We start from the raw sequence: 12,792 nt of genomic DNA, 5'->3' as shown, positions 1-12,792 counted from the left end.
AACAGTTTTTTGAATGAATATCGTTACATTTGCTTGAATTAAAGCAAAAAGTACAAAAATAGTGGTTTCAGTGGTTATATTTGAAAATAGTGAAAAAATTCTCAAAATGTGCTTCTCTGGCCGAGAAACGTCGATTAAGAAAATGTTATTAAAAATCGAGGTTCATTTTTATTTTTGATCAATCGGTATGAAATCACTTTAAATGAGTATTTTATAGGTAAATAAGCTGAACTCGGTCAAAAATTTGTTCAGAAAAAAATGCATTAAAAAGTGTACCGAAAAAATCGCATGTTTATTTCTTCGAGATACAAAATCCGTCACGTTTTCTTATTGAAAATTGAATTTTAACAGATTTTGAATGAATATCGTTATATTTGCTTGAATTAGAGCAAAAAGTACAAAAATAGTGGTTTCAGTGGTTATATTTGAAAATAGTGAAAAAATTCTCAAAATGTGCTTCTCTGGCCGAGAAACGTCGATTTTGCAAATGTTATTAAAAATCGAGGTACATTTTTATTTATTGATCAATCGATATGAAATCACTTTTTATGAGTATTTTATAGGTAAGTAAGCTGAATTCGGTCAAAAATTTGTCCAGAAAAAAATGCATTAAAAAGTGTACCGAAAAAATCGCATGTTTTTTCTTCAAGATACAAAATCCGTGACAACGATTTCTTATTGAAAATTGAATTTTAAGTTTTTTGAATGAATATCGTTTCATTTGCTTGAATTAAAGCAAAAAGTAGAAAAATAGTGGTTTCAGTAGTTATATTTGAAAATAGTGAAAAAATTCTCAAAATGTGGTTCTCTTTGCCGAGAAACGTCGATTTTGCAAATGTTATCAAAAATCGAGGTTCATTTTTATTTATTGTTCAATCGATATGAAATAACTTTTAATGCGTATTTTATAGGTAAGTAAGCTGAATTCGGTCAAAAATTTGTCCAGAAAAAAATGCATTAAAAAGTGTACCGAAAAAATCGCATGTTTTTTCTTCAAGATACAAAATCCGTGACACCGATTTCTTATTGAAAATTGAATTTTAAGTTTTTTGAATGAATATCGTTTCATTTGCTTGAATTAAAGCAAAAAGTACAAAAATAGTGGTTTCAGTGGTTATATTTGAAAATAGTGAAAAAATTCTCAAAATGTGCTTCTCTGGCCGAGAAACGTCGATTTTGAAAATGTTATTAAAAATCGAGGTTCATTTTTATTTATTGATCAATCGATATGAAATCACTTTTAATGAGTATTTTATAGGTAAATAAGCTGAATTCGGTCAAAAATTTGTCCAGAAAAAAATGCATTAAATAGTGAACCGAAAATATCGCATGTTTTTTTCTTCAAGATACAAAATCCGTCACAACGTTTTCTTATTGAAAATTGAATTTTAACAGATTTTGAATGAATATCGTTATATTTGCTTGAATTAGAGAAAAAAGTACAAAAATAGTGGTTTCAGTGGTTATATTTGAAAATAGTGAAAAAATTCTCAAATTGTGCTTCTCTGGCCGAGAAACGTCGATTTTGCAAATGTTATTAAAAATCGAGGTACATTTTTATTTATTGATCAATCGATATGAAATCACTTTTTATGAGTATTATATAGGTAAATAAGCTGAATTCGGTCAAAAATTTGTCCAGAAAAAAATGCATTAAAAATTGTACCGAAAAAATCGCATGTTTTCTATTCGTCAAGATACAAAATCCGTGACAACGATTACTTATTGAAAATTGAATTTCAACAGTTTTTTGAATGAATATCGTTACATTCGCTTGAATTAAAGCAAAAAGTACAAAAATAGTGGTTTCAGTGGTTATATTTGAAAATTGGGAAAAAATTCTCAAAATGTGCTTCTCTGGCCGAGAAACGTCGATTTTGCAAATGTTATTAAAAATCGAGGTACATTTTTATTTATTGATCAATCGATATGAAATCACTTTTAATGAGTATTTTATAGGTAAATAAGCTGAATTCGGTCAAAAATTTGTCCATAAAAAAATGCATTAAAAAGTGAACCGAAAATATCGCATGTTTTTTTCTTCAAGATACAAAATCCTTCACAACGTTTTCTTATTGAAAATTGAATTTTAACAGATTTTGAATGAATATCGTTATATTTGCTTGAATTAGAGCAAAAAGTACAAAAATAGTGGTTTCAGTGGTTATATTTGAAAATAGTGAAAAAATTCTCAAATTGTGCTTCTCTGGCCGAGAAACGTCGATTTTGCAAATGTTATTAAAAATCGAGGTACATTTTTATTTATTGATCAATCGATATGAAATCACTTTTAATGAGTATTTTATAGGTAAATAAGCTGAATTCGGTCAAAAATTTGTCCATAAAAAAATGCATTAAAAAGTGAACCGAAAATATCGCATGTTTTTTTCTTCAAGATACAAAATCCTTCACAACGTTTTCTTATTGAAAATTGAATTTTAACAGATTTTGAATGAATATCGTTATATTTGCTTGAATTAGAGCAAAAAGTACAAAAATAGTGGTTTCAGTGGTTATATTTGAAAATAGTGAAAAAATTCTCAAATTGTGCTTCTCTTGCCGAGAAACGTCGATTTTGCAAATGTTATTAAAAATCGAGGTACATTTTTATTTATTGATCAATCGATATGAAATCACTTTTAATGAGTATTATATAGGTAAATAAGCTGAATTCGGTCAAAAATTTGTACAGAAAAAAATGCATTAAAAAGTGTACCGAAAAAACAGCATGTTTTTTTCTTCAAGATTCAAAATCCGTGACAACGATTTCTCATTGAAAATTGAATTTGAACAGTTTTTTGAATGAATGTCGTTACATTTGCTTGATTTAAAGCAAAAAGTACAAAAATAGTGGTTTCAGTGGTTATATTTGAAAATAGTGAAAAAATTCTCAAATTGTGCTTCTCTGGCCGAGAAACGTCGATTTTGCAAATGTTATTAAAAATCGAGGTACATTTTTATTTATTGATCAATCGATATGAAATCACTTTTAATGAGTATTATATAGGTAAATAAGCTGAATTCGGTCAAAAATTTGTACAGAAAAAAATGCATTAAAAAGTGTACCGAAAAAACAGCATGTTTTTTTCTTCAAGATTCAAAATCCGTGACAACGATTTCTCATTGAAAATTGAATTTGAACAGTTTTTTGAATGAATGTCGTTACATTTGCTTGATTTAAAGCAAAAAGTACAAAAATAGTGGTTTCAGTGGTTATATTTGAAAATAGTGAAAAAATTCTCAAAATGTGCTTCTCTGGCCGAGAAACGTCGATTTTGAAAATGTTATTAAAAATCGAGGTTCATTTTTATTTATTGATCAATCGATATGAAATCACTTTTAATGAGTATTTTATAGGTAAATAAGCTGAATTCGGTCAAAAATTTGTCCAGAAAAAAATGCATTAAATAGTGAACCGAAAAGTCGCATGCTTTTTTTCTTCAAGATACAAAATCCGTGACAACGATTTCTCATTGAAAATTGAATTTGAACAGTTTTTTGAATGAATATCGTTACATTTGCTTGAATTAAAGCAAAAAGTACAAAAATAGTGGTTTCAGTGGGGATATTTGAAAATAGTGAAAAAATTCTCAAAATGTGCTTCTCTGGCCGAGAAACGTCGATTAAGAAAATGTTATTAAAAATCGAGGTTCATTTTTATTTTTGATCAATCGGTATGAAATCACTTTAAATGAGTATTATATAGGTAAATAAGCTGAACTCGGTCAAAAATTTGTTCAGAAAAAAATGCATTAAAAAGTGTACCGAAAAAATCGCATGTTTTTTTCTTCGAGATACAAAATCCGTCACGTTTTCTTATTGAAAATTGAATTTTAACAGATTTTGAATGAATATCGTTATATTTGCTTGAATTAGAGCAAAAAGTACAAAAATAGTGGTTTCAGTGGTTATATTTGAAAATAGTGAAAAAATTCTCAAAATGTGCTTCTCTGGCCGAGAAACGTCGATTTTGCAAATGTTATTAAAAATCGAGGTACATTTTTATTTATTGATCAATAATATGAAATCACTTTTTATGAGTATTTTATAGGTAAGTAAGCTGAATTCGGTCAAAAATTTGTCCAGAAAAAAATGCATTAAAAAGTGTACCGAAAAAATCGCATGTTTTTCTTCAAGATACAAAATCCGTGACAACGATTTCTTATTGAAAATTGAATTTTAAGTTTTTTGAATGAATATCGTTTCATTTGCTTGAATTAAAGCAAAAAGTAGAAAAATAGTGGTTTCAGTAGTTATATTTGAAAATAGTGAAAAAATTCTCAAAATGTGGTTCTCTTTGCCGAGAAACGTCGATTTTGCAAATGTTATCAAAAATCGAGGTTCATTTTTATTTATTGATCAATCGATATGAAATAACTTTTAATGCGTATTTTATAGGTAAGTAAGCTGAATTCGGTCAAAAATTTGTCCAGAAAAAAATGCATTAAAAAGTGTACCGAAAAAATCGCATGTTTTTTCTTCAAGATACAAAATCCGTGACAACGATTTCTTATTGAAAATTGAATTTTAAGTTTTTTGAATGAATATCGTTTCATTTGCTTGAATTAAAGCAAAAAGTACAAAAATAGTGGTTTCAGTGGTTATATTTGAAAATAGTGAAAAAATTCTCAAAATGTGCTTCTCTGGCCGAGAAACGTCGATTTTGAAAATGTTATTAAAAATCGAGGTTCATTTTTATTTATTGATCAATCGATATGAAATCACTTTTAATGAGTATTTTATAGGTAAATAAGCTGAATTCGGTCAAAAATTTGTCCAGAAAAAAATGCATTAAAAAGTGTACCGAAAAAATCGCATGTTTTTTCTTCAAGATACAAAATCCGTGACAACGATTTCTTATTGAAAATTGAATTTTAAGTTTTTTGAATGAATATCGTTTCATTTGCTTGAATTAAAGCAAAAAGTACAAAAATAGTGGTTTCAGTGGTTATATTTGAAAATAGTGAAAAAATTCTCAAAATGTGCTTCTCTGGCCGAGAAACGTCGATTTTGAAAATGTTATTAAAAATCGAGGTTCATTTTTATTTATTGATCAATCGATATGAAATCACTTTTAATGAGTATTTTATAGGTAAATAAGCTGAATTCGGTCAAAAATTTGTCCAGAAAAAAATGCATTAAAAATTGTACCGAAAAAATCGCATGTTTTCTTTTCGTCAAGATACAAAATCCGTGACAACGATTACTTATTGAAAATTGAATTTCAACAATTTTTTGAATGAATATCGTTACATTCGCTTGAATTAAAGCAAAAAGTACAAAAATAGTGGTTTCAGTGGTTATATTTGAAAATTGTGAAAAAATTCTCAAAATGTGCTTCTCTGGCCGAGAAACGTCGATTTTGCAAATGTTATTAAAAATCGAGGTACATTTTTATTTATTGATCAATCGATATGAAATCACTTTTAATGAGTATTTTATAGGTAAATAAGCTGAATTCGATCAAAAATTTGTCCATAAAAAATGCATTAAAAAGTGAACCGAAAAAATCGCATGTTTTTTTCTTCAAGATACAAAATCCCTCACAACGTTTTCTTATTGAAAATTGAATTTTAACAGATTTTGAATGAATATCGTTATATTTGCTTGAATTAGAGAAAAAAGTACAAAAATAGTGGTTTCAGTGGTTATATTTGAAAATAGTGAAAAAATTCTCAAATTGTGCTTCTCTGGCCGAGAAACGTCGATTTTGCAAAGGTTATTAAAAATCGAGGTACATTTTTATTTATTGATGAATCGATATGAAATCACTTTTAATGAGTATTTTATAGGTAAGTAAGCTGAATTCGGTCAAAAATTTGTCCAGAAAAAAATGCATTAAAAAGTGTACCGAAAAAACAGCATGTTTTTTTCTTCAAGATTCAAAATCCGTGACAACGATTTCTCATTGAAAATTGAATTTGAACAGTTTTTTGAATGAATGTCGTTACATTTGCTTGATTTAAAGCAAAAAGTACAAAAATAGTGGTTTCAGTGGTTATATTTGAAAATAGTGAAAAAATTCTCAAAATGTGCTTCTCTGGCCGAGAAACGTCGATTTTGAAAATGTTATTAAAAATCGAGGTTCATTTTTATTTATTGATCACTCGATATGAAATCACTTTTAATGAGTATTTTATAGGTAAATAAGCTGAATTCGGTCAAAAATTTGTCCAGAAAAAAATGCATTAAATAGTGAACCGAAAATATCGCATGTTTTTTTCTTCAAGATACAAAATCCGTCACAACGTTTTCTTATTGAAAATTGAATTTTAACAGATTTTGAATGAATATCGTTATATTTGCTTGAATTAGAGCAAAAAGTACAAAAATAGTGGTTTCAGTGGTTATATTTGAAAATAGTGAAAAAATTCTCAAATTGTGCTTCTCTGGCCGAGAAACGTCGATTTTGCAAATGTTATTAAAAATCGAGGTACATTTTTATTTATTGATCAATCGATATGAAATCACTTTTAATGAGTATTATATAGGTAAATAAGCTGAATTCGGTCAAAAATTTGTCCAGAAAAAAATGCATTAAAAATTGTACCGAAAAAATCGCATGTTTTCTTTTCGTCAAGATACAAAATCCGTGACAACGATTACTTATTGAAAATTGAATTTCAACAATTTTTTGAATGAATATCGTTACATTCGCTTGAATTAAAGCAAAAAGTACAAAAATAGTGGTTTCAGTGGTTATATTTGAAAATTGTGAAAAAATTCTCAAAATGTGCTTCTCTGGCCGAGAAACGTCGATTTTGCAAATGTTATTAAAAATCGAGGTACATTTTTATTTATTGATCAATCGATATGAAATCACTTTTAATGAGTATTTTATAGGTAAATAAGCTGAATTCGATCAAAAATTTGTCCATAAAAAATGCATTAAAAAGTGAACCGAAAAAATCGCATGTTTTTTTCTTCAAGATACAAAATCCCTCACAACGTTTTCTTATTGAAAATTGAATTTTAACAGATTTTGAATGAATATCGTTATATTTGCTTGAATTAGAGAAAAAAGTACAAAAATAGTGGTTTCAGTGGTTATATTTGAAAATAGTGAAAAAATTCTCAAATTGTGCTTCTCTGGCCGAGAAACGTCGATTTTGCAAAGGTTATTAAAAATCGAGGTACATTTTTATTTATTGATGAATCGATATGAAATCACTTTTAATGAGTATTTTATAGGTAAGTAAGCTGAATTCGGTCAAAAATTTGTCCAGAAAAAAATGCATTAAAAAGTGTACCGAAAAAACAGCATGTTTTTTTCTTCAAGATTCAAAATCCGTGACAACGATTTCTCATTGAAAATTGAATTTGAACAGTTTTTTGAATGAATGTCGTTACATTTGCTTGATTTAAAGCAAAAAGTACAAAAATAGTGGTTTCAGTGGTTATATTTGAAAATAGTGAAAAAATTCTCAAAATGTGCTTCTCTGGCCGAGAAACGTCGATTTTGAAAATGTTATTAAAAATCGAGGTTCATTTTTATTTATTGATCACTCGATATGAAATCACTTTTAATGAGTATTTTATAGGTAAATAAGCTGAATTCGGTCAAAAATTTGTCCAGAAAAAAATGCATTAAATAGTGAACCGAAAATATCGCATGTTTTTTTCTTCAAGATACAAAATCCGTCACAACGTTTTCTTATTGAAAATTGAATTTTAACAGATTTTGAATGAATATCGTTATATTTGCTTGAATTAGAGCAAAAAGTACAAAAATAGTGGTTTCAGTGGTTATATTTGAAAATAGTGAAAAAATTCTCAAATTGTGCTTCTCTGGCCGAGAAACGTCGATTTTGCAAATGTTATTAAAAATCGAGGTACATTTTTATTTATTGATCAATCGATATGAAATCACTTTTAATGAGTATTATATAGGTAAATAAGCTGAATTCGGTCAAAAATTTGTCCAGAAAAAAATGCATTAAAAATTGTACCGAAAAAATCGCATGTTTTCTTTTCGTCAAGATACAAAATCCGTGACAACGATAACTTATTGAAAATTGAATTTCAACAGTTTTTTGAATGAATATCGTTACATTCGCTTGAATTAAAGCAAAAAGTACAAAAATAGTGGTTTCAGTGGTTATATTTGAAAATAGTGAAAAAATTCTCAAATTGTGCTTCTCTGGCCGAGAAACGTCGATTTTGCAAATGTTATTAAAAATCGAGGTACATTTTTATTTATTTATTTTTTTATTTTATTTATTCCTTACCTGCGATTGCCAAGTCACGATATTTTTGATACGAACAAAGATGTATAATAATGATAGAGTGAAAGAATATTGGTTATTAATTAGGAAAAGGACTTAATTTATAACATATTTGTTCAATTGGCGATTGAATAAGAACAAAAAGGCAGACTTGGCTCTACATGGAATCTCAGAACGTTTTACGGCGGAAAAGGCACGAGGCGAGGCTTGGCCTATTTTTGTACGTTTTTTCATAGGATTTTTAATTTTTCAAAATTTAATAGCTTCGGAATCTAGTTCAAGTAACATAACAGCGAGGCTCCGACGAGGATCGAACTCATGATCTCATGTTTACAATACAGGCGCTTTAACCACTTAACCACGACGCCCATGCTTTGAAGCGATATGAATTCTGAATATTCCAGTAAATTAACTAAATTATCTCATCGGAACTTTTACCCTATTGTTTGCATAAATGCATATCTAAATCAACTATTATTTTTAATTTTTAAAAAATTTAATTGCTACGAAATCTAGTTCAAATAACATAACAGCGAGGCTCTGACGAGAATCGAACTCATGAACTCCTGTTTACGAGACGGGCGCTTTACCCACTAAGCCACGGAGCCCTTGCTTTGAAGCGATATGAATTCTGAATATTCCTGTAATTTAACTAAATTAACTCTTCGGAACTTTTACCCTATTGTTTTTTCCAACAAGACTCCCCCTATTTAACATTTTACAAAAATATATTAATTAAATTAATTTCTTAAATACATCAAATAATTTAGAATAATTTTGTTTAGTAATTAGTGTTTCTTAGAGCTAACATTTTCCTAACTTAATTTTAACATATTAACACAATGTAGGAAATTAAATTTTGATAATGTCTTAGTGAATACATCTGCCACGTTCTGTTTTGAGGGTACATATTTCAATATATATTTAATCAATATTTAATAATCAATATATATTTGTTTCTACGGCGTTTCTTGAAAAATGTATCGCGGATGGATTGTCGCAGAATACTTCTGGTGTGTCAAACGTAACTTCGAAGTTCTTCTTCAAATCTTCCAACATTGGGTTTAACCATAGAACTTCCTTCACTGCTTCCGACAACGCGATATACTCCGCTTCCATTGTAGACAACGATATTGATTTTTGTTGAAATGACCTCCATGAGAATTATGAGGAACCGATGCAGCTAACGTAACCACAAGTTGATCGTCTTTTGTCCTTATTTGAGGCCCAATCACTGTCTGAGTATACTTCGACTTTGAATTGGCTTTGCTTTTGATATGTAAGACCATAACATGCCGTCGCATGGACTTATCGGACTAACTGACATAACCGATTCCTATGATTCATACCCGGATTTTGATTAAATTGGGAGAGTGCTATGACGGAATATAATATGTCAGGTCGTGTGCGATGACCAAGGAACATTAGCGATCCAATCACTGCTTGATATGGGAAGTCTTCTTGGTTAAGTTTGTCGCATTCATTTGATGAACAGTCTTGTCTTGTCAGAATAGCTCCAGGAAATAATGGCAAACTACTTGGCTCTTCACATCCAATATTAAACTTCGAAGATATTTGGTGTACATAATCTTCTTGGTGTAATTTTAAGTTACCTCCTCCTACATTCGTAAACGTGACACCCAAGAATTTCCGAATTGGTCCCAAGCTCTTCATTTCATATATAGCTGGCTTTGAGCGTCATCAAGGTTTTCCTGCGAATCCGCCAATACCAGAAGGTCATCCACATAGACTAATACAATGATTTTCATCGGAATGAAATAAACGCAGTTAGTTCCCAATACACTGTAAAAAAGTGAGGTTCATCTTTGAATGCTTAGGCGTGCATAGCCCCGACACTGTGGTGGTACGATTTAACGTTCAAATTTGAATAATTTCGTTGCGTTAAAATTTGAACAGAGCACTATATTTCAAAATTAAACGCTCACGCATTCATATTTGAACGGCGCGTAAGAGGTTAGTATATCGTGTAAATTTAAGCAGAAAACCGCTCAAATTTAATTAGAAAATTGAACGTTTAATAGTGAATTTTTATGCATTCATTTTTGAGCAACATCGGAGAGTTTGATCAAGCGTTCATATTCAATTGCTTACGTTCACCATTTAATAATACATGGTGGACAAGCGTTTGATGAAGTATTGAAATTTGATAGTTATAGCGTTGAATTTTGAATAGAGAAATTTGATTTCAAAATTTGAAACGCATAAACCATAAACGTTGTGTTAAATAGTAATTCAGCTATATGAAGAAAGTCTGAACTTAAGGAAAGTGTTCATTATCAAGTTCTTTCCGATTATAACCTTGTAGCAATAAATTACATTATCAAACTATTTGAAGGCCTTTGTAAATATAAGGGAATGGTGAAATACGCAATAATCCGTAACATTTCCTTTGATATTATAGTATAATTATGATTATACAGACAAATATATATTAAATTCACAGTAAATAAGCAAGTTATAGTAAATTGTTGAGAAGTTATTGTATTTTTAATGAAAGCTTTGTTTGTAGTACAAATTTACAGCAGCGGAATCAACTAATTTTAGGGCAGAATTAATTTTATTTTGCACACCTTTTGCGATTGAACAATTTCGTTCATATTTGAATACCCATTAAACGCTTTTTTCTTAGAGTGTTGTTTTAAAGCCTAAAACAAATCCATTTGAACGCCCATATCGCTGTCGTTTGAACGCCCATATCGCACTCGTTTGAATGCCCATATCGCGTTCTTTTCAATGCCCATATCGCATTCGTTTGAACGCCCATAATGCACTCGATTGAAAGTCAAAAAGTTCTTTTTTGAACGCCTAAAACGCTCTTGTTTTATTACTAATACTAATACAATTCTATTAGAACGCCAAAACTACCATATCTGAACACTTCATTAGCGCAAGGCGGTTATTAAAAATTGAATGGGATAAGGATTCATTTTTGAATGGTAATATATAAGCTGTTCAAAATGAATGCTAGAGTTAAGTTTTCATTCAAAAATGAATGCTCATGGTTGGGTTTGAACGCCTAAAACACTCCTTGTTCAAAATTGAATGCCTCTGGTTAAATGTGAATGCTTCAATACAGGCTGGTTCAAAATTTAACGGTCCCTATCATTTTTGAATGCCAAAAGCACGCTTATTTTTTACAGTGTAGTTTTCTGAATCCAACTGTCTTAAACGTCCGATCTAGTTCTTCATACCAGTGTCGGCCATTTTGTGGCAACCTATACAATGCTTTCTTTAATTTTAAGCAGTATTTCATGGGATCCGCGGTGTTGAAACCTGGGATTTGTTTCATGTAAACCTCTTGTTGCAATTTTCCATACAAATATGCGTTTCTTAAGTCTAAATGACAACTCGTCCATCCAAGCATGACCACGAATAAGGCAATGAATAGTTGAATCAATGAGAAGTTTACCACTGGAGAAAATGCTTGATTGTAATCTATTCCTTGTGTCATATAGAACCCCTGCACCACCAATCTTGCTCGATACCGTATATTATTATTTGATTCTTGTTTTCTCGCATAGACCCATCTACATCCAACGATTTTAGATTTCCCTGGTTTAGGTACCGTTTCCATGACTTCTCGATTATTTAGCGTGTTAACTTCATCTTCCATTGCTTTATACCATTCTTCGCTTTCTTCCGATTTCATCGCTTCTTCGTATGTTCTGAGAATTTGTACTTCGTACAATGTGTCTCGTAAAATATGTCTTCTTCGTCTTGTTTCTTGTCCACGGTCACATTTGGTTCTACGTTTGCTTGTTCTTTCACGTTATCATCCTGCTCCATTACAGTATGTAGTCCTGGTTTTACATATTGTCCAAATGGAAAAGCTGTGGCTTCATAAGGTATACGGTTCCTTCTGCAATATTTGGCAACTTCTTTCCCAGATCTCAGTCTCATTCCCTCTGGCGAACGATAGTGTACATGTTGTCCTGTAGTTGTTCCTCCTCTCCTTATACGAATTTCTTGGGTCCATCCTGGTGGCAATTTCGGAAAGAGTGGGTCATCTTGGATTTCTTGATGACGGATTTCCTGATTATCCTCTTGTATTTGATTTTCTTCTTGATTTTCCGCTTGTAATGGTAATTGTTTTTCTGGCGTTGCAACTGGACTTTGTCGGTTTGGGACTGCCCATTGTACTGAGAAATAGTCTTCTAGTGGTGCCAATGTACGCGTTCCAAGACTTTTTTCATTTATCCGTACGTGTTTTGTTTCTTTGACTGTACGTTCTTCCGGTATCCAGATACGATACCCTCTGGTTCTTTGGGCGTATCCTACTAACACCCCGGGTTTTGATCTTGCTTGGAATTTATTTCTTCTCTGTTTCTGATGAATATGCACGTGAGCTTCGCTTCCGATCCTTCGAAGGTGTCTGCTACTTGGCTTTCTTGACGTCCATAATTCGACAGGTACTTTCGTTCCAAGTTTACTATGCTTTAATCTATTCTTCAGATAAACCGACGTGTATACCAGCTAGGCCCATAATGATTCAGGTAATTTTGCGTCGTTCATGAAGGTTCTTGTCATATCGATTATGGTTCTATTG

At 30.6% G+C, this 12,792-nt stretch overlaps 1 non-coding gene across 1 annotated transcript; it reads right to left on the bottom strand.

Annotated features, from left to right (window-relative positions):
• Positions 1–8,760: 8,760 nt before the first annotated feature.
• On the bottom strand, positions 8,761–8,833 carry TRNAT-CGU (transfer RNA threonine (anticodon CGU)). The gene has a single exon. It is a non-coding gene; the product is annotated as a tRNA-Thr (tRNA).
• Between the last annotated feature and the right edge of the window lie 3,959 nt (positions 8,834–12,792).

This window comes from Phalangium opilio, unplaced genomic scaffold (genome assembly GCF_054372755.1).
Source record: "Phalangium opilio isolate 3A_F unplaced genomic scaffold, DU_Popi_V2 ptg000360l_1, whole genome shotgun sequence".
NCBI lineage: Eukaryota > Metazoa > Arthropoda > Arachnida > Opiliones > Phalangiidae > Phalangium > Phalangium opilio.
The sequence above is the reverse complement of the archived record's forward strand: the minus strand, read 5'-3'. Positions and strand labels throughout refer to the sequence as shown.